At 51.3% G+C, this 19,312-nt stretch overlaps 1 protein-coding gene across 1 annotated transcript in view; it reads right to left on the reverse strand.

The window, feature by feature from the left end:
• Positions 1-288: 288 nt before the first annotated feature.
• Positions 289-19,312, reverse strand: part of TWIST2 (twist family bHLH transcription factor 2) — a 57,328-nt gene continuing 38,304 nt past the window's right edge. Inside the window, exon 2 of the mRNA XM_003417897.4 lies at positions 289-1,168. The gene's annotated coding sequence lies outside the window, so the exon portion shown is untranslated. The remainder of the gene's footprint in view (positions 1,169-19,312) is intronic.

A 19,312-nucleotide genomic window follows, 5' to 3' on the forward strand; every position in this document is an offset into this window, starting at 1 on the left:
TGTAATTTTGACTGAAGCAAATTGCCAGGCCTTCCTTCCGGAGCTCCACTGGGTTGGTTGAAAGCACCTTTTTAGGTTAGGAGTTGAGCACAAACCGTTTGCGCCACCCAGGGACTCCACACATTAGACTAAGCAGTTTCTAGAAATTTCTGCAACACTGTACAACACAAAATGCCTTGAATCCTTTCTCGTCCTCTCTGAAGTGACGGTCACCTTTTCCACGTGCTCTGTCTTCCTGTTTTGTGGGCTGTGGAGTAAAGAGGGGAGCAGAGAGGACGAGACAGGGGCTGAGCTGACGTCTTTATTGTTCCCAGGAGGGGAGGCGGTACACACAGTCAGAAGGCAGTCACGTAGCTTGTTAAAAATATCTCAATAAATAAAACACATAAGCAACATATACACTGAAACAGAAAATATAAAAAATGGTTAGCTGAGCAAATCACAGAGAAAGAGAAATGGCAGAGGGGCGGGGAGAAGGATTCCAGGTTTACTTGAAACAATCAGGCAGAGGCTGAGCGGTGGGGAAGGGGCTCTGAGAGCCTGGGTCCAGTTTCAACAGAATGGTACAGGAATGCATTTCTGTTTTATTAAAAAAATATACATTAAAAGAGGCACTTAGAGGGAAATACAATTCCACCATCCAAATTCTTGTGTGTTCCTGAATCTAGAGATGTTTAGAAAGAATGATGTTGTTGGGTGCCGTGGAGTTGATTCCAACTCACAGTGACCCTATAGGTCAGAGTAGAACTGCCCCAGAGGGTTTCTGAGGCTCTAATCTTTATAGGAGCAGATTACCAGGTCTTTCTCTCCCAGAGCTGCTGGGTGGGTTCGAACCGCCAACCTTTCAGTTAGTAGCCAAGTGCTTAACTGTTGCACCACCAGGGCTCCTAACCTCCGATCCCCAAAACAAAACCTGGAGGAAAAGTCTGAACAGCGACGAGGATAATAATGGAAATGCCATTGGCAAGAAAGACTGTAAGAGCCACTTCCATCTGCGGGTGGTCCCTGGAGAGATGAGATTGCCAAGTCTGGGGTCTTAAAGTCGAGGCTGCTGCTGTTCCTCTGGGCTGACAGCAGGGTGGGGGTCTCCTTGAGGTCGTTCGGGTTTCAGAAGTTACAGCCTTGGATACATCCCAGTCCCACTTCAGCCGCAGACACACGGGACAGTCTGGAAGACAAGGAAGGAGGGAGGTGAGACTCTTTCACCCGGAAGCGACCTCAACCAATTCAGACCATTTCATCTACAAACCTTGTTGGGCACCCTTGAGTCAATTTCAACACACAGTGACCCCATGTGATGGAGCAGCACTAGCCCTAGGGTTTCCCAGGCTGTAGTCTTTATGAGAAAAGATTGCCAGGTCTCTTTCCCTAGGCACAGCTGGGTGAGTTTGAACCTTTGAGCTAGCAGCTTAACTGCTGCACCACCAGGGCTCCTTAAACCTGCCATAACTGGTATTTTCCAAACTGTCATTCTCTAGAGACTTCATCATCGTAAAGCCAAGAACCCTCACACCTATTACAAACCAAGGAAAGGGTGCGTGGCCCAACCACGGAAAAGACCAAGGACACGTGGCCCAATCACAGAAAGGACCAAGGACACGTGGCCCAATCACAGAAAGGACCAAGGACACGTGGCCCAACCACAGAAAGGACCAAGGACACGTGGCCCAACCACAGAAAGGACCAAGGACACGTGGCCCAATCACAGAAAGGACCAAGGACACGTGGCCCAACCACAGAAAGGACCAAGGACACGTGGCCCAATCACAGAAAGGACCAAGGGCACGTGGCCCAATCACAGAAAGGACCAAGGACACGTGGCCCAATCACAGAAAGGACCAAGGACACGTGGTCCAACCACAGAAAGGACCAAGGACACGTGGCCCAATCACAGAAAGGACCAAGGACACGTGGCCCAATCACAGAAAGGACCAAGGATCAAGGACATGTGGCCCAATCACAGAAAGGACCAAAGACACGTGGCCCAATCACAGAAAGGACCAAGGACACGTGGCCCAACCACAGAAAGGACCAAGGACACGTGGCCCAATCACAGAAAGGACCAAGGACACGTGGCCCAATCACAGAAAGGACCAAGGACACGTGGCCCAATCACAGAAAGGACCAAGGACACGTGGCCCAATCACAGAAAGGACCAAGGACACGTGGCCCAACCACAGAAAGGACCAAGGACACGTGGCCCGACCACAGAAAGGACCTGCCTCTGCCTTCCAGACCTGTCCCTTCTTCCCAGCTCACTTCCTCAAAGCTTCTATAAAAGGTGACCACCATCTGTCTCAGCTCGAAGTCCTTGTGTCTTCTCCTGAGTGCTCGGCTTCCTTGCTACAACAATTCCATTTACTCCCAATAAAATCTTTGTTAAGATTGTTATAACTTGACTTCGGAATGTGGCATCTAACACTCCACTGCTGGCTTCAGCATCATCCTGTGGGGACACAGGTCCTCCTCTGCCTGCTCCCGGGGTCCTTCTCCTACAGCGCCAGGCTGTACCCTGGCCAACCTGCACCAGTCCTGATGTTTATGGCATATCTGTCCCTGGAGATCCTTAGCTTTATTGGGGATCCCAAAAGCCCAGCCTGTGAGCCCTGGGTTCCCACCCGCTGTGGGCTCTTTCATGCCTATGGCAGGGTCTGGGCACACTAGCGCCCAGCTCCACATCTGGCGACCAAGTCCGTCAATCGGGAATGCATCGGGAACCCGATACGGCCTCGGGCGATGCACTCTGCACCTGGGGGGGCTCTCTGGGTGAGGGCTCTGCTAGCACATGAGCCCTAGGTGGGCTGCACAGAGGCCTACAGGGGCTGCAGGGGAGGAGATGGGAGTCAGGAAGGGCTCCCCCAAGGAGGGAACACGGAGCTCCGCAGAAACATGAGTGACTTGTCCCCTGGGGAAGAGGGCAAAGAGGGGCACTTGAGGTCGTGGCCCGAAAACTTGGAGAGTTCTTAATACAGCAGTGGGGACGTCCTCAGTGGTGTGTGTGTGTGTGTGTGTGCGCGCGTGTGTGTGTCTCTGTGTGTATGAGTGTGTGTGCATATGTGTCAGTATGTGTATGTCTCTGTGTGTGTGTCAGTGTGCATATACGTGTTAGCGTATGCATGTCAGTGTGCGTCTGTGTGAGTGCATGTCTGAGTGGGTGCCTGTGTGTAAGCGTGTGTGTGTCTCTGTATGTGTGAGGGTGTGCATGTCTCAGTGTGTGTGAGCGTGTGTATGAGTGTATGTCCGTGTGTGCATATGTGTCAGTGTGTGTATGTCTGTATGACTGTGCCTGTGTCAATATGTGTATGAGTGTATGTATCTGTGTGTGTCCGTGTGCATTTGTCTGTGTGAGTGTGAGTGTGTGCATATGTTTCAGTGTGTGTACGTCTCTGTGTATGAGCGTGTATGTGTGTGTATAGGTCAGTTTGTATATGTCTGTGTGAGTGTATGTGTCCTGTGTGCCTGTGTGTGAGCATGTGTGTAAGTGTGAGGGTATGTGACTCTGAACCACTCACAGTGGCAGGGGGCGTCAGCTTCCTCGCACACAGAGCTCCACGCTCCACACTTGGACCCACAGGCTGAGCTCCTCAGGGAACTCACAGACCTGTGTTGAATCAAGACAAAGATCTGAAGGGCTAAGACCCATTTTCCCTGGAACTCATGTGCATGGAAACACACACACACTCCTTTTTTCCAAGCTCAGAGCACTTTTTAAGTGGTCCTGGGCAGACAGTCAAAGCCGGCTCTCTTGGAGAATGTGGTTGTAATTAGATAATTAATAAGGGGGTTAGCTAGGGAGAACTAAGTGGAAGTCTTCCTCAGTGGGAGGAAATAATTACAACAGTTTTTGATATATGAGCCGAATCAACCCTCCAAGGGGAAACAGAGTATCATCCGTGAAAAGCCAGAAATGACAGGGGCCGTCCCCAGCCAGTGGTGGGTTTCAGGGTCTGCTTCTCAAGCCTGCAGGCCCAGGACTCAGGCAGAAATGCAGCCACAGGTTCATTAGTCTTCTTGACCGAGAGCCTTGGGCCCGGCCCCCTGATGTCACCCTGACCCCAGCCATGTCTGCAATAAATGTAAAACAGCTGGGACTCAGTACAGCCTCCTGCACATAAAAGGCACCTGAAACCGGTGCACGTGTCCCATGTCCACTCACCACCTTTGCCTCTGCCTGCCTGGGGGAGAAGTGGATGGTGGGTGGAGCTGCAGAAGGGCAGCATTTGAAGGTTGGACCGAGAGAGTCCCTGTCCTTGTCTCTCTCCCACACCAGCCTGCCTGACAGACAAAGGGTCTTATAGAACACTATATCCCCAGTGCCTAACACAGGGAGAGAAACAGCAATGAAAATTCTTCAGAGAGAGGCAGTGGTGGGCTGAAGGGGGAGGGATTTTATTATAAGGCCATCCATCCATCTGCTCACCTACCCACCCACCCATCCACCCATTCACCCATCCATCCATTCATTCACCCATCCATCCACCTGCCCTTCCATCCACCCGTCCATCTTTCCCACACATAGTGAGCATTCATTGTGTGCCAGGAATGCTACTAGTTGTTGAGGAAGCCCCAGGACGAATCAGAGAACCACAGCAGGGGAGAAGAAGAAGTTTGTTAATAAATTAGAACACAGGGTAGACAGTGTTAACAAAAAAAAGATGAAGACAAAACTCTGCAACCAGAAAGAGACGGAGGTGAAATACCCACAGATAATGTAGAACTTCTAAAGAAGGTGAAAAATAAGTTGGGGGGAGATGAGCACAGGTGTGAAGTCTCTAGTCAGAACAGGACACACACCTGTCCCAAGATTCTGCAGTGGAGACTAGAGGGTGGAAGGTGAGGATCAGAAGGCCAGGAACCGACCACAGAACACCAGGGATGTGGCCGTCGTCCACGGCATGAAGCAGGTGTTCCTGGTGTTGCCTATGCTTTACCTGGCTCCCCCAGCGTGGAAAGTGGCATGACCTTGGCCTCCACGGGACCTCCACGGTTTCTGAGCTCACCCCCAAGGGGCTACCACCTGCCTATTTGCCCCTGTGCCCTGCTGTTGCTGTCTCTCCTCCCACTCACTACACCTAGAACGAAGATCGCCTCCAGCCCTTGGGCTTCCAGTTATGTCAGGCTGGGGAGAATGTACCAGGCTCAGATGAACAGCGATGTGCCCAGCTGTGGAGAAAGCTCACACCTGCCATCTGTCCTGATGGATCTTGACCAGGAATGGCAAATGCATCTCGAATGGGCCAGCCCTCCCCGCTCTGGAGCATCTGGCGAGCAGTGTCCTTCTCTTGTGACTCTCCTCCCCTGTCACCACGCCTGGCCGCAGCCCCCTTACTATTTCCAACACAGCTCCCCAGACACCCCATCAATCACCCAGAGTTGGCTTGAGGGACGGAACCAACTTGACGTTATAAATCACGTTTCCCTGTAAATATGAGTAGACACCAAACAAATGAGATACATTAGGCAAATGAGGGCTCAGAGGGCGAAGTCTCCAAGCCAAGCATCTAGAGCCAATGGCCCTGAGTGACCGATAGCAAACTTTCAAAACACCAGAATTTACACTCTGGGGAGAAGCCAGAGGACTCTGCACAGATAGAATAAGAATAGTCGGCTTTGAAAGAAAAGGAGCCATCGGCAAACAAAACAGGCTTGTTTGAAATAATAAAAAGTATCAAAAACCTGCCGCTGTTGAGTCAATTCAGACTTATAGCGAACCCATAGGATAGAGTAGAACTGCCCCATAGGGTTTCCAAGGCTGTAAATCTTTATGGAGCAGATCGCCAGACCTTTTCTCCTATGGAGCTGCTGGGTGGGTTTGAACTGCCAACTTTTGGTTAGGAGCTGAGCACTTAACCACTGTGCCACCAGAGATTTTAAAAAAATGGAAGAAAGAGCAAAATAGATAATGAAAAAAAAATTTATAAATCAAGGACAGGTTCCTGGAAGTCTCCCAGCACGCTGAGCAAAAAGGCAAAGACAACGGAACGGATGGAGGAGAAAGGGTCATGAAAGAGATAACAAGAACTGGAAATGGTCCCACGTCCAGGAAAGACCCATGTCTTCAGATTCTAAGGGAACACTGAGTTCTGGGACAGAAAACAGGAAAGACAGACAGCCGAGCCACATTGCGAGACATTCCTGGATTCTAAGAGTAGAGAAAAGTTCCCGCAGGCTTCCAGAAATAAAAAGAAACAAAAGAGAAGCAGACTAGAGTTGGCTGCTCTGTGCTAGTGCTACCGGATAAAGGACCGTCAAGGCCAGGATTTTCAGAGTTTTGATGGAAGAAGAATGGCGGCTCTCAAAGGCTCTGCCACGCAGATGTGTGGATTGCTTGGGAGAGACAGCAAAAGAAACACATTTAGGCACAGAAGGTCTCAGAAAACACACCACATAGCTGCCATTTCTGGGGAAATGCTACTTGAAAAACGTTTCCATCCAAGTGAAAAAGAATTAGGACTCTGTCTTTGCAAGTTTGGTAACGGTTCAACGATCCTTCTGCTGCAAAAATAAATAAATCAATAAGAATGCTAAAGGGAAACTAAAGCTTGTGTGGAAGATCCTCAGAGATTGCAAAGTCAAGTGAAGGCGGATACCCCAGGGGTGCAGGGGCACACCTGTAGGTGCCGGTATCCCCAAGCTGCCATCTGCCCAAAGCCACACGGGGAGCAAGATGGCGGTAGGGTGTGAAACCAGGCGGTCCGTCTCGTGAGCTTGTGCTCTCAGGCACTACGCTAAATCCAGTTTACCACACTCACTCAGGAAAAAGCAGGGCACCTTAATGCATTAATAGCTAGAGAATAAATAGACCAGGTTATCAAAGATTTGAATCTACCCCACGAAGAGTAACAAACCAGATAGTTTAACAAGGAGAAATAAACCGAACCTTTAACAAACAGGCAATTTCCATGTTACCTAGGCGATTCCAGAATTTAAAGATGAGGGGGACACTTCCCATTTTATTTCTTCTGACACTTGTTCACAAAGACAGAAATGACAAAAGGTAGATCGTGGCTGCCTGAAACTCTAAATGCAACAATTCCCAAGGGAGACTAGAAACTCAAGCCAAGTCCGTTTAAAGAACTGATGGGCAGGACCAACAGGGTTTATTCCAGGAATGCAAGGACAGTCAACACAAGGAGATCTGCTAGAGTAAAGCACTGCTCCACCAGTAAAGGAAGGAATGGGAAGCTACGCCTCAGTCACTCCTGAGTGCATTTAGTGCGATTCTGTGTAAGGAATTGGAGGGGACGGGCCCTGGGCTAAGTCCCAGCGCTGCCACTTAGGGGCGATGGCTATGGGGAAGAAAGGGGCTTAACTTCTCTATGCCTCAGTTTCCTCGTCTGAGGAACTCAGGCAACAGGGGTGATGATGGGACCGACAGCATGGGCACTGGGAGGGTTAAACGAGCACAGTCTGCGGAATGCTGGGCCTTGTCTGCCCGGCGGACATTTAAGGATGTTTTTTATCCCCCCAGGAGCTCTGGAGGGCAGGTGCTGTTTCTTCCCAGCTGGGTCCTCCGGGTCTAGGACAGTACCTGGCACACAGTAGATGATCCTCAAGTACACGTTGAATGAGGGACTACGATAAAGGGGCTGGACAGAAACCAGCAGCTGCTGTCACTGTGGCACGCAGAGCCAGCACCTCCGTGACCATTGAGAACAAGCCGCCATTGCCCATGGGTGCCCCTGCTTGGCAGGTGGTGGCCCAGGCTATGGGGAGATCAGGGATGAGGTTGCCAGACCAGGTGCCCAGCTGGGGCACTAGCTGCAGCCCTGCCCTGGGGCGGGCAGTAACAGACACCAGCAGTCACCTGTTACTGAGGGGCCAGGTGGAGGTGGAGGTACTGGAACCATGCGACCATGTGCCTCAAAAGGACACACATGTGGCTGGCCAAGCCCAAGCAGGAGAAGGTCACCAGCCACAAGGGCGTGTGCAGAACTGGGGCCTGGAGCCCCAGCTCACTCCCCTGGTGACTTCCTTGTGCCTCCCCTTGAGGCTTTTCTTGAGGGTTCCCTACCCCCCTCTCAGGCACATCTGTGGGTTGCTTTCTCATGTGCTAACCGAAACGTGAGTGGTTCTAACCCACCCATTGGCTCTGTGGGAGAAAGACCTCTTCCGTAAAGATTATAGCCAAGAAAACCCTCCATCAGGCCTGGAGAAACCCTGAGAGTATGGCCCCTGGACACTCTTTTAGCTCAGTAATGAAGTCACCCCTGCAGTTCACCCTTCAACCAAAGACTAGGCAGGTTCATAAAACAAAACAAGCCTAAAGGGGCACACCAGCCCAGGGGCAAGGACGAGAAGGCAGGAGCGGACAGGAAAGCTGGTAACGAGGAACCCAAAGGGGAGAAAGTTGTCATGTTGTGTGGTTGGCAACCAATGTCACAAAACAATATGCATATTCATTGTTTAATGAGAAACTAATTTGCTCTGTAAACCTTCATCTAAAGTACAATAAAAAAATTAAAAGACAAAAAAGAAAACTGTCCATCATATGGGTTTGCTATGAGCCAAAACTCAACTTGATGGCACTCAGTGACAAGGATGCCTGGTAAATGACAGTCCATTCCAGAGTGCCCAGAGTTTTACTGGAAAACAAATGGCGTCCTTAGACTTCTACACACAGGGAACCCGTGGGCCATGGAGGAGGAACTGGGGGCTTGAGGCATCAGGCGGGAGCAAGGCTGGATGACTCTGGCGACCCTCCCCCCACTGTCAGGGACACCCCACCCCAGGGCGAAAGGAGGGGGCAGAGCTGGGCTGGAAGGCGACCACTGGGGTGCCCTGTTGTTAGTTGTCTCCAGGAATGAGTGGCATAGCCATGCTGCACCTGGTGGGGTGTGCATGGGTGTGTCCATCAGAACGGGGCTGAGGTCACCTCCAAAACAGACTCTCTGACTCCAGCACACTGTGTTTTTACCACTCAAAGGGTGGTCCTGGCCAGCAGCTTCGGGCATCAGGAGCTGGTGAGGACCACTGAGCCTGGCCCTGCCTGGCAAGCTGAGTTGGCCTCTGACGAGGACAAACCCCAGCCCTTCTGAGAGCTTCCTGGGCAGGAAGAGCTGAGTGAGCACGTCCAGCCTGTATCAGGTACATCTGTGATAGCCAGCAGGTTACAGGGAGGGAAACTGAGGCTGGAGTGCTATGACTTGCCGGTGCTTACACAGCAGTTAGAGACCGGCAGGAGCGAGGTTCAGGGAGTTGGGCGGGGGTACCCCATGGCTGTCACCCAGGGCTAAGGCTGTGCCCCAGACGCGCAGGCCCCAGGCTCTCCTGGGGTGGCCATGGGCAAGTAGGCAGGGTCAGGACACACATGTGGACACTGACGTTGGAGCTGGCGGTCGTCTGGCTGACTGAGCCACGGGGACTATGGTTGCCAGCAAGAAGACTCCCTTCCCTCCCTCTTGGCTCAGGGGTCTTGCTTACTCCCGGCTTCAGGAGACTGTTGAAGAGACTGCTGGGACCCTGAGTGCAGGCTGGCCCAGGCAGCTGCCCCCTCCCCTGTCAGCCTGGGCAGTGCTGCCCCAGACCGTCTTATCCAGAGATGGGAGGGGTTAAGTATCTGGCTTTCAAAGTAGGGCACGAGAAGCCTCTTTCCAGACCATGTTCTGTGGTGGAGGCGTGGGGCTCTAACCAGGGCAGACTGACCAAGGAGAGAAGCAGGCTGCAAACAGGGCCACCCCCATGGGATGGAGCCAGGCCTGCCATCTGGGATGTCCAGACCTTGGAGAAACAGGGTGGTGGGTGGTCCAGCTGCCCCCGCTGGACACTGGGTGGGGTGAGGGTGGCTAGTGGGGGGTTTCTTCCCTCTCCAGCTGTGAGTGGGCCTCAAACGCCCAGAGGGGCTGAAAACTGACAGTGCCACATGACTACAAAACCTATCCCTGCCCTCCCCTCCAGTAATCCTTTGAGAATCAACTTGTAAAAGTGAGGACAAAGGTGGGACAGATGGTCAGAGTGGCCCTCTGTCACCCAGATCCTACTATGGATAACTTTATCTTCAAAGGAGGAGTTTAAGGATATTATGACTACTGCCACGGGATGACGAGAGGGAAGAAGCAGAGACAAAACCCTGTCTCTCTCTCTCTCCTTCCCTGCTTCTCTCACTGTCTCTATCTTTCTTCAGAGGCCAGTGAGGTCATCTCTCCCCTTGCTGTGTCCCTCCCTTCCCCAGATGCCTCAGCCTTTAAGGAGTGTCTGTCCTGGTCTCCGAATGGCGACAGGGAGGCATACCATAGGCTCTGGGCTCTTTTTCAAAGAGTCGACAGAAGGCACAGCCATGTAATTCTCATTAGGCCAGTGACCACCTAGGCAGTCACTAGCACCCACATGCTCTGCAGGATGAGCCCAAGCTAACTGGCCCCTCTGGGCAGTCAGAGGGGGTGCTCCGAGTGCCCCATCCCACAAAGCTCTGGATGCCCAGTGGACAATGGCTCTTGTTAGGAGAACACCAGAAGGTGGAAGCTCGGCAAATGGGTCAGCAGTCTGCTCTCCGGCTCCTGAAATGACCTCGCTGGGGGCACAGCCAGTGGCTTGGGACATGGCAGACCCCAGCGTGACTTTCATGAGCTGGCTGCTTGGAGCTGAGCTCGGAGCTGGGGTGTTTGGGGGGGCAGTTCAGCCATGGCTGGGTGCTGCCGGCCCCGCTTCCTCTCTGTCTCCTCTGCTCAAGGACCCAGCCCAGGCCACAGGGGCAGTGGACGGCTGAGCGCCCGGCCTCCATGCGCCCCTCCCGGCCCGTGACTCACGGCCTGACCCCTGGCTTGCCTTCCATGCGTGAGAACAAGCGGTTACAAGGCCGGAGCTCTCGTTACACGGCTCCCTGGTGGTTTCGGCACCACTGGCCTGCCTTCAAGGGGAGGGAGCGTTCCAGCCAGCTTGGCCGCTCAGCCTTGGGACTCACTGCACTGTGTGTGGAGCAGCCTGCCTCTGCGGATGCCAGCTGGGTCCCCTCTATGGGAGCCTCCAAGCATCCCCGGCCTCGCTTGGGGAGACCCTGAGAACCACTGCCCCTGGGCAGCCCTAGGGTGTGCTCTGTTTGGGCCCCAGCAGGGAAGCCCCACAGGACCCAGGTCCCGTGAGCTGAGCTCCCAGCCTAGGTCCATTTCTTCCCAATAAGTCAGGGGGGAGCATCCAAGGGGACTCCCCCGGCTTAAGAATGAGGCCCCGGAAGTCCAGTGATCAGATAACCAGAGCGCCTGACCCCTTCCCCATCCAGGAAGTCCTTCACCAGAGAGCTGGGACAGCTCCTGATGCTACCAAACTCAGCTGCCAAATGCAGCCTGCGAGTGGGTGAAGGGGCATATGGCCTGTCACCTCACAGGGCTACTGAGCCATCGGCTCAGGCACTGTCATTGCAGAGATGAAGGGAGGGGCCACAGGGGGGCTCACTCCAAGTCACACGGTGGGTGCAGGATGGGACCAGGTCTCCTGACCCCGACACCCTTCCTCTCATAAGACTGTATCCACAGCCCCAGACCCGGATCTGAGCCCAGGGACATTAAATAGGTAAATGTCTTTTGACGGAACAAACGAATATAAGAAGAGACACACACCCCTCCCGTGACAGCAGCATCATCAGCTAAAGAAAATGCCCATTGAGGCCCTCTCCATGCCAGGTGCTCAGCTCAACGCTGGCTGGTGAATACGCCTGAGGTGACCCTGTCCCCAGACAGCTCACAGCTTACTGGGGAAGGCACACGGCAAAGATGAGTTAATATAACAAAATGTAAGTGCTATAATAAAGGTATAATAGAAGTACTTAAAGGTCCATAAGGAGCCCTGGTGGCACAATGGTTAAGCCCTCAGCTGCTAACAGCAAGGTCAGTGGTTCAAACCCACCAGCTGCACCACGGGAGAAAGACGTGGCAGGCTGCTTCCATAAAGATTACTGCCTTGGAAACCCTACAGAGCAGTTGTACTCTGTCCTATAGGGTCATTATGAGTTGGGGTTTTAGAGGTCTACTATTATTTTGATATAAAATATAAATGTATCATAAATATAAATAATTATAGCAAAATGGGAAACCCTGGTGGTGTAGCAGTTAAGAGCTACGGCTGCTAACCAAAAGGTCAGCAGTTTGAATCCACCAGCTGCTTCTTGGAAACCCTATGGTGCAGTTCTACTCTGTCCTATAGTGTCGCTATGAGTTGGAATTGACTCAGTGGCAGTGGGTTTGTGTTTTGGGTTTACAGCAAAATGCAATAAGTGTTATAACAAGGTATAAAAATGGCACCTGACAACAATAATACATAGTAATTAGTACAGGGAAGGCAAAAATTAAGTTTCCGAGGGACTTGGCTGGGAGCTCCTCCAAGAATTAGGGTGTCAGAACTCAGTCTCCAAGGATGTCTGGAGCCCCAGGTGGGATGGTAAAGAGGCGTCGTAGGCTGAAATGTGAAAGGACGTGAGACAAAGTGGCTTGGAGGAGTGTGGTATTTTGGGGTGATGGCAAGCAGTGACTGTGGAAAGCAGACAGACATGAAGGGCCTCACCGGGCAGCCTAGAGACCAGCATGGCTGCGTATGGCAGCAGGCAGTGAACACTCTAAGACATGACCAGGTCTGCATTTCAGAGAGATAGCCTTGGGATGGGTTTGAAGGATGGCTGGGAGAGGAAAGACCCAATGGCAGGGTCTTTGTTTGGGGGCTCCTGCAGAGGTCCAGGAGAGGTGGTGAGGATCAGGGCGGGCAACGGCAGTGGCTGGAGAGTCAGCAACAGGCTAAACTGATAAGAAACAGTGACCAACTAGATGGAGGAGGGAAAGGATGAGGCGAAGGGTGGCCGAGGACTCCAGTCTGGGAAGCTGGATGGGTTGTGACCCCATGAGCCAAACAGAAAACATGAGACAAGGAGCTATTTGGGGGAAATAGTGAGATCAGTGTTGGGTATATTGAGTGAGGGGCCTTCAGGGCACCCTTAAGTTCAGGTTCACTCAGCAGAAAACATTCAGGACTGAAACCCAGATACTGATTTGAGAATTATCAGTTAATTAGCAACCAGGCGTTGTCCTCTCCTTTAAGAATGAAGAATCAGGCTCAGGGAGGTTGCGTAGCTTCCACAAGATCCCGTTGCTTTGCTAGGATTGAACCCAGGTCTCTGGATTCCTCCTTTCTATGACAGAATCAAGGAGCCCTGGTGGCACAGTGGCTAAACACTCAGCTGCTAACCGAAAGGTCAGAGGTTCGAACCCATCAGCCACTCCTTGGGAAAAAGATGTGGCAGTCTGCTTCTGTAAAGATTACAGCCTTGGAAACTCTATGGGGCAGCTCTACTCTGTCATATAGGGTCGTTATAAATTGGAATCGACTGGACGGCAACGGGCTTGGTTTTTGTTTTTTTTTTATGACAGAAGTGGGGTACAGACATTTAAGGGCAACCAGAAGGAGGTGACATAAGGGAGGCTAAAAATAAACATTTTGATAGGAGGAAGTGCGTGGAAACCAAGAGTGGGTGGATTTCAAGAATGGCCGACTGGGTGCAGCCCCCCTGCTGGAGGGTGAACCATATGCCAAAGGGGGGGAACCCAAACCTGTTGGGGTGGAGTTGATTCTGACTCATAGCGACCCTACAGGACAGAGTAGAACTGCTCCATTGGGTTTTCAAGGAGTTGCTGGTAGATTTGAACTACTGACCTTTTGGTTAGCAGCTGTAGCACTTAACCATTATGCCACCAGCGTTTCCAACCATATGTCAGAAAGGAGAAATAGGATGCTGAACTTGACAGTTAGAGAGTCAGAGCCCTGGTGGTACAGTGGCTAAGAGCTTGGCTGCTAACCAAAAAAGTCAGCAGTTCAAATCCACCAGGCACTCCTTGGAAACGCTACGAGCTTCTACTCTGCCCTATAGGGTCGCTGAGTCAGAATCAACTCGACAGCAATGGGTAAATGATTAGGGAAGGAGTCCCTGAGTAGCACAATCAGGTAAGTGCTTGACTACTAACTGAAAGGTTGACAGGTCAAACCCACCCAGAGGCATCTCGGAAGAACGGCCTAGTGATCTGCTTCTGAAGGGTCACGACCTTGAAAACCCTATGAAGCGCAGTTCTATTCTACACACATGGGGTCACCATGAGTTGGAATCAACTTGATGGCAACCGGTTTTTGGTTTAAGTGACCAGGGAAGATCCATTTCAGTAGAGGCCGACTGGGGATGGACAGTGAGGGAGTAGGGAGGACCCGTTAGGTACAGTCTCCCACATCTGGAATGACTGGGAGTGTGTCGGAAGTGCTAAAGGAGGGCTGTGGGGTGGGTGATGGCAGCCAACACTCGGGCTTCCTGAGAGCCAGACCCCCTGCTTTACATGTGGGATTCTGCTGAAGGTGCCAACATCTCATGAGGTAGGTGCTCCGATGGTCCGCGTTGGAAATATGAATAAGTGGAGACTTTGAGAGCTGGTGCCCAGTGCTGGCGGCCCACCACACAGGGACAGAAGAGCCGGGAATCAAACTCAGGGCGTTCTGATGCCAGGGCCTGCTCTCTGAGCACCCACACCTCATCGGTTCTAATTGGGGAGCAGAGAGTTTGGGAAAATGTAAGAACAAAACAAAACAAAAAAAATATTTCTGGGATTACTTCCCATGAATGCTTAAAAAATAGAGGCCATAACACTCTTGTGAGTAATGAAACAACTCTGGCGATGAGTTATCCATGACTACGCCAGCTTTTAGTTCCCAAGATTCATCTCTAAAATGTATTCAGTTTTAAAATGTGAAACTGTTTACAGAAATGACTATGCTGAAATTGATTTTCTACCACCCGTCTGTCAGTCTGTCCTACTGTGGTGGCTCGTGTGTTGCTGTGATGCTGGGAGCTATACCACCGGTATTTCAAATACCAGTAGCGTCACCCATGGGGAACAGGTTTCAGCAGAGTTTCTAGACTAAGACAGAGTAGGAAGAAAGATCTGTAAGCTACTTCTGAAAGTTAGCCACCAATGAAAACCAGATGGATCACAACCACATATTGTCCAGTATAGTGCAGGAAGATGAGGTCGGATGGAACTCAGAATACAAGTGGCTACGACAGTGGACTCGAGCATGCCAACGATCGTGACGATGGTGCAAGACTGGGCAACATTTTGCTCTGTTGTACGTGGGGTTGCCGTGAGTTGCCGCCAACTGAACAGCAACTAACCACAACAACAAACGATTTTATGGGGCAATCTGTTTTCCAGACGATCCAGGTAAATACACTATTTTTGATATTTTAAGCATGCATTCACGGATATTCCGAAGGATGGAAAACCTTCGCTCACTGATGGGATGATTCACACTAACCCAAAGCCCAATCAATCCTACAAGTCTCTGGGGCCCAGGTTCCGGCCGACACTTGAAGAATGTGGCTGACTTGGAGAGCCAGGAGCTCACAGGAGGGCCTGGCTGGTGAAGGTCTTTTAGGCCCCACCGAATCTCGGCATTGTTAGCTTTGGGGAGGGCATTTGAGGTCTTGGTAAACCCAACCCTTCTGCAACTGGGGCAAGGCCTTCACTCCCCAAGCTCTGGATTCGTTTATTTTTAGCCTGCCTCTGGTTCTGAAACGCCTGCACCACGTGAATAAGGCTGACCTCTGATTGGCAAGCACGTCGAATTAAGAAATCCACTAGCACACACTCAAAGGTTGAAGACGTTGCCCCAGTTCAGGTAAAATCGGCTCACAGAAGCCTGTGACGGTGATAAAAATAACATACGACAGGAGAATTAAATTGCCAATGGGAGCAATTCAGAGACCGAGTCATGAGATGTGTGTGGTCCTTGGCTGAGGCCTGGAGAGAGAGGGGCTGGAGCAAGACCAGTGAGCAGAGGACACGGCCCTCAGTGTGACTCTGTGGAGGCAGGGCAGGGCAAGTGAGCCACTAGGCTGGACTGGCCTGTGGGGCTGGGGGCGGGAGGTTCAGAGGCTGGGGAAGGACCCCCGTGGTTGCCTAGCAACAGCCCACTTGGAGCCACAGTTCCAGGGTCCAAGAGCAGGTGTGTGTGGCCCCTGCAGCATGAGCTCCACTCAAATCAGCCAACACAGTTCCATATAACCCATTAAACAGAGCATGTTCACGTTTGATAAGAGCTGGAGATAACCAGGCAAATGGTGAACTACTACTCCATTAACCAAATCCAACGTTCAGCTCCAGAGGTCTTGCCTCCAGCAAAGGTCCCTGGGTGGCACAGTTTGCACGTGACTGCTAGCCTAAAGGTTGGCGGTTCGAACCCTGCCAGCAGTGCCACGGAAGAAAGTCCTGGCAACCTGCTTTCATAAAGATCACAGCCAAGAAACCCCCCTGGAGCAGTTCTACCCTGTAACACACGGGCTTGCCAGGAGTCAGAATTGAGTTGACGACTCGGGGTCTGGTTTCGTAATGGGCCATCCTTAAACATTTGCACCGAATATGGACTTTCCCATGTAGCCTGGTTTTCCTGCATCCGTTGGTTGATAACTCAGCGAGCCCTGCAGGACAGTACTGGGGTCTCTCTCAGTGCACAGGTACAGAGTGGGAGAGGTGGCAGAGACCCCAAGATCAGCTGAGTGTGTTAGATGTGCTCTCCACCTTGAAACCGTGGCAGCACCTGTCTTGGGCACCTCCCAGTGCACACGCGGAGTGATGGTGTTGTCAGGCAGCAGAGAGAACCCAGCCGGGTCTTCGCACCGCCACCTCTGGGCCTCCACATGCCTTTCCTGACCTTGGCCTGCTCCTCGAGGGTAAAATAGCTCCCTCACTCTCCTGTCTCATAGATCTGCCAAGGAAGGCATTTGGCAGACTGCTCCTCTCACCCCCAGGCTTGCCCCTCCACTGAACACATACCTGTGAGCCTGCAAGCCTCAGGTACGGCTAATATAGAAACGTACATCAAGATCAGAACCCAGAGGAGTATGATGAAAAGGTTACCAGCCTTGCGGGAATGCTATCCGAGCCCCTCATTAAACTGAGGCTACCCAGAAGAGCCTCGGAAGAAAGGCTTGGCAATCAACATCCAAAAAATCAGCCACTGAAAACCCTATGGGGCACTGTTTTACTCTGACACACGTGGGATTGTCGCAAGTTGGAGTCGACTGGATACAACGGTTGTTTTTTTTTTTTTCTATAAAGATCACTTATAAAGATAGGAAAGTTACAGTGATAGAAGGCCCCACTAGTTTCCAGCCAGGACCAGTGCCATCCACACAGGTGTGGCAAGGAGACCAGGTCTGGGCGGGTGTTAATGAGTGCCGTGCTGCTATCGGGAAGATTTACTAGGAGCAGGAACCTTCGGGAAAATGCCAGGATTAGTAGCTAACCTAAAAGCACCTGGTGCTGATGTTTCCTCTGGAAAATGTGTTAGGTACCTTCTCCCAGAAAGATATCAGCCAGCCTCTCTCACACAAAGAACTGCAGTTCCCAACATTTTGGTTTTGAGATTCAAGCTTGTAATTTCCTGGTTGTTGTTGTGCGGTGTCGAGTCAATTCCAGCTCATAGTGACCCCGTGTGATGGAGTAGAACTGCCCCATAGGGCTTCCTAGGCTGTAATCTTTGCAGGAGCAGATTGCCAGGTCTTTTGTCCACTGGAGCACCTAGTGTGTTTGAACTGTTGACCTTTTGGTTAATAGTCGAGCACTTAACCACTGCACCACCAGGGCTCCTGAACTTCCTGATAACCAAAACCAAACTCATTGCCACTGGCTGAGTCAATTCTGACTCTTAGCAACCTTATAGGACAGAGTAGAAATACCCCATAGAGTAGATTCAAACTACCAACATTTTGGTTAGTAGCTTTAGCTCTTAACACTGCACCACCGGGGCTACGTAATTTCCCAATACACAAGTCTAATAGTGTCTCTTGTCTGGAGGGCAGCATGTCTGCAGGACTAAGGGGGTCGGGCACCTCTGGATCTAGAAGGATCGGGCTCCCACTGTCACGTATGAGTGGGTATGCATGTATTCCTAGTCCACCTAGAGCCGGCAGCGTCACCTGTGGTGTCTGAGGGTTGTAAAGAATTGAAGGTCCTGGTGCTGTTTTTGATGGTGGGGCCGGGCAATTCCAGCCCGTGAAGGGCAGGCCTGTGAGATGGAGAACCACCGGAGCCCTGGCGAGCTTTGTCCCTGACATGAGTGTTTAGGGAGGGCAACCCTTACTGCCCAGGCCACTCCAGGCCTCAGGGGGCAAGCAAAGAGATCCTGACATATCTTTGTTGTTGTTCAATTAAAAAAAAAAAAATCCTAGATTGAAACTGTCATGGATGAAACTGTGTCCCCCAAAACTATGTGCCCACTTGGCTAGACCGCGTTTCCCAGTATTGTGGGATTGTCCGCCATTTTGTCATCTGATGTGATTTTCCCGTGTGCTGTAAATCCTACCTCTGTGATGTTAATGAAGCAGGATGACAGGCAGTTATGTTAATGAGGCAGGATTCAATCTACAAGATTAGGTTGTATCTTAAGACAATCTCTTTTGAGATATAAAAGGCAGAAGTGAGCAGAGAGACAGGGGGACCTCATATCACCAAGAAACAAGAGCCAGAAGGATAGCTCATCTTTTGGTCCCTGGGCTGAGAACCTCCTAGACCAGGAGAAGATTGATGACAAGGACCTTCTTCCAGGGCCGACACAGAGAGAAAGCCTTACCCTGGAGCTGACACCCTGAATTCAGACTTCTAGCCTTCTAGACTGTGAGAGAATAAATTTCTCTCTGTTAAGATGTTGTATTTTTGTTACAGCACCACTAGGTAACTAAGACAGAAACCCACTCTTCTACATTTTCACATACCGAAATAAGTCTTATGGCCCTTATTGTTTTCAAAATGTCTTTGAATAGCTAAACAAACAAAAAAAACCCAAATTATTCTGCATTTTCCCAAACAGTTGAGTTTTTCCAGGACTACAAAACGGAGGAAAGAAGAAGCCATTGCTCACGGACACACAGAGTCGCATCTCGGAAAATAAAACCTAAGTGGAAAACCGTCCCACAGACTGTGTGGCTGATGGATCGTGTCAGCTCTTCTGTACGTGTTTCTTGAAATTGCTAGCCTGTAATAACTCTCTTCGTCTCCTGGGGCTGCAAGGACAAAATACCACTCAGGGGGTGACTTTAAAGAAGAGAAGGTTATTCTCTCACAGCTCTGGAGGCTGGGAGTTCAGGGCGTTGGCAGGGCTATGCTCTCTCTACCATCTCTAGCGTAAGGCCCTTCCTTGTCCCTTCCGGCTTCTGGCAGCTCTGGGCATCTCGGCGTTTCTTGGCGCGTAGATGCATCTTCATGGGGCATCTTTTCCCTGTGTCCTCCCTACGTCATAAGGGCACCACTCGGAAAGAAAGAAAACCCCAAACCCATTGCCGTAGAGTGGACTC

This window comes from Loxodonta africana, chromosome 6 (genome assembly GCF_030014295.1).
Source record: "Loxodonta africana isolate mLoxAfr1 chromosome 6, mLoxAfr1.hap2, whole genome shotgun sequence".
Taxonomy (NCBI): domain Eukaryota; kingdom Metazoa; phylum Chordata; class Mammalia; order Proboscidea; family Elephantidae; genus Loxodonta; species Loxodonta africana.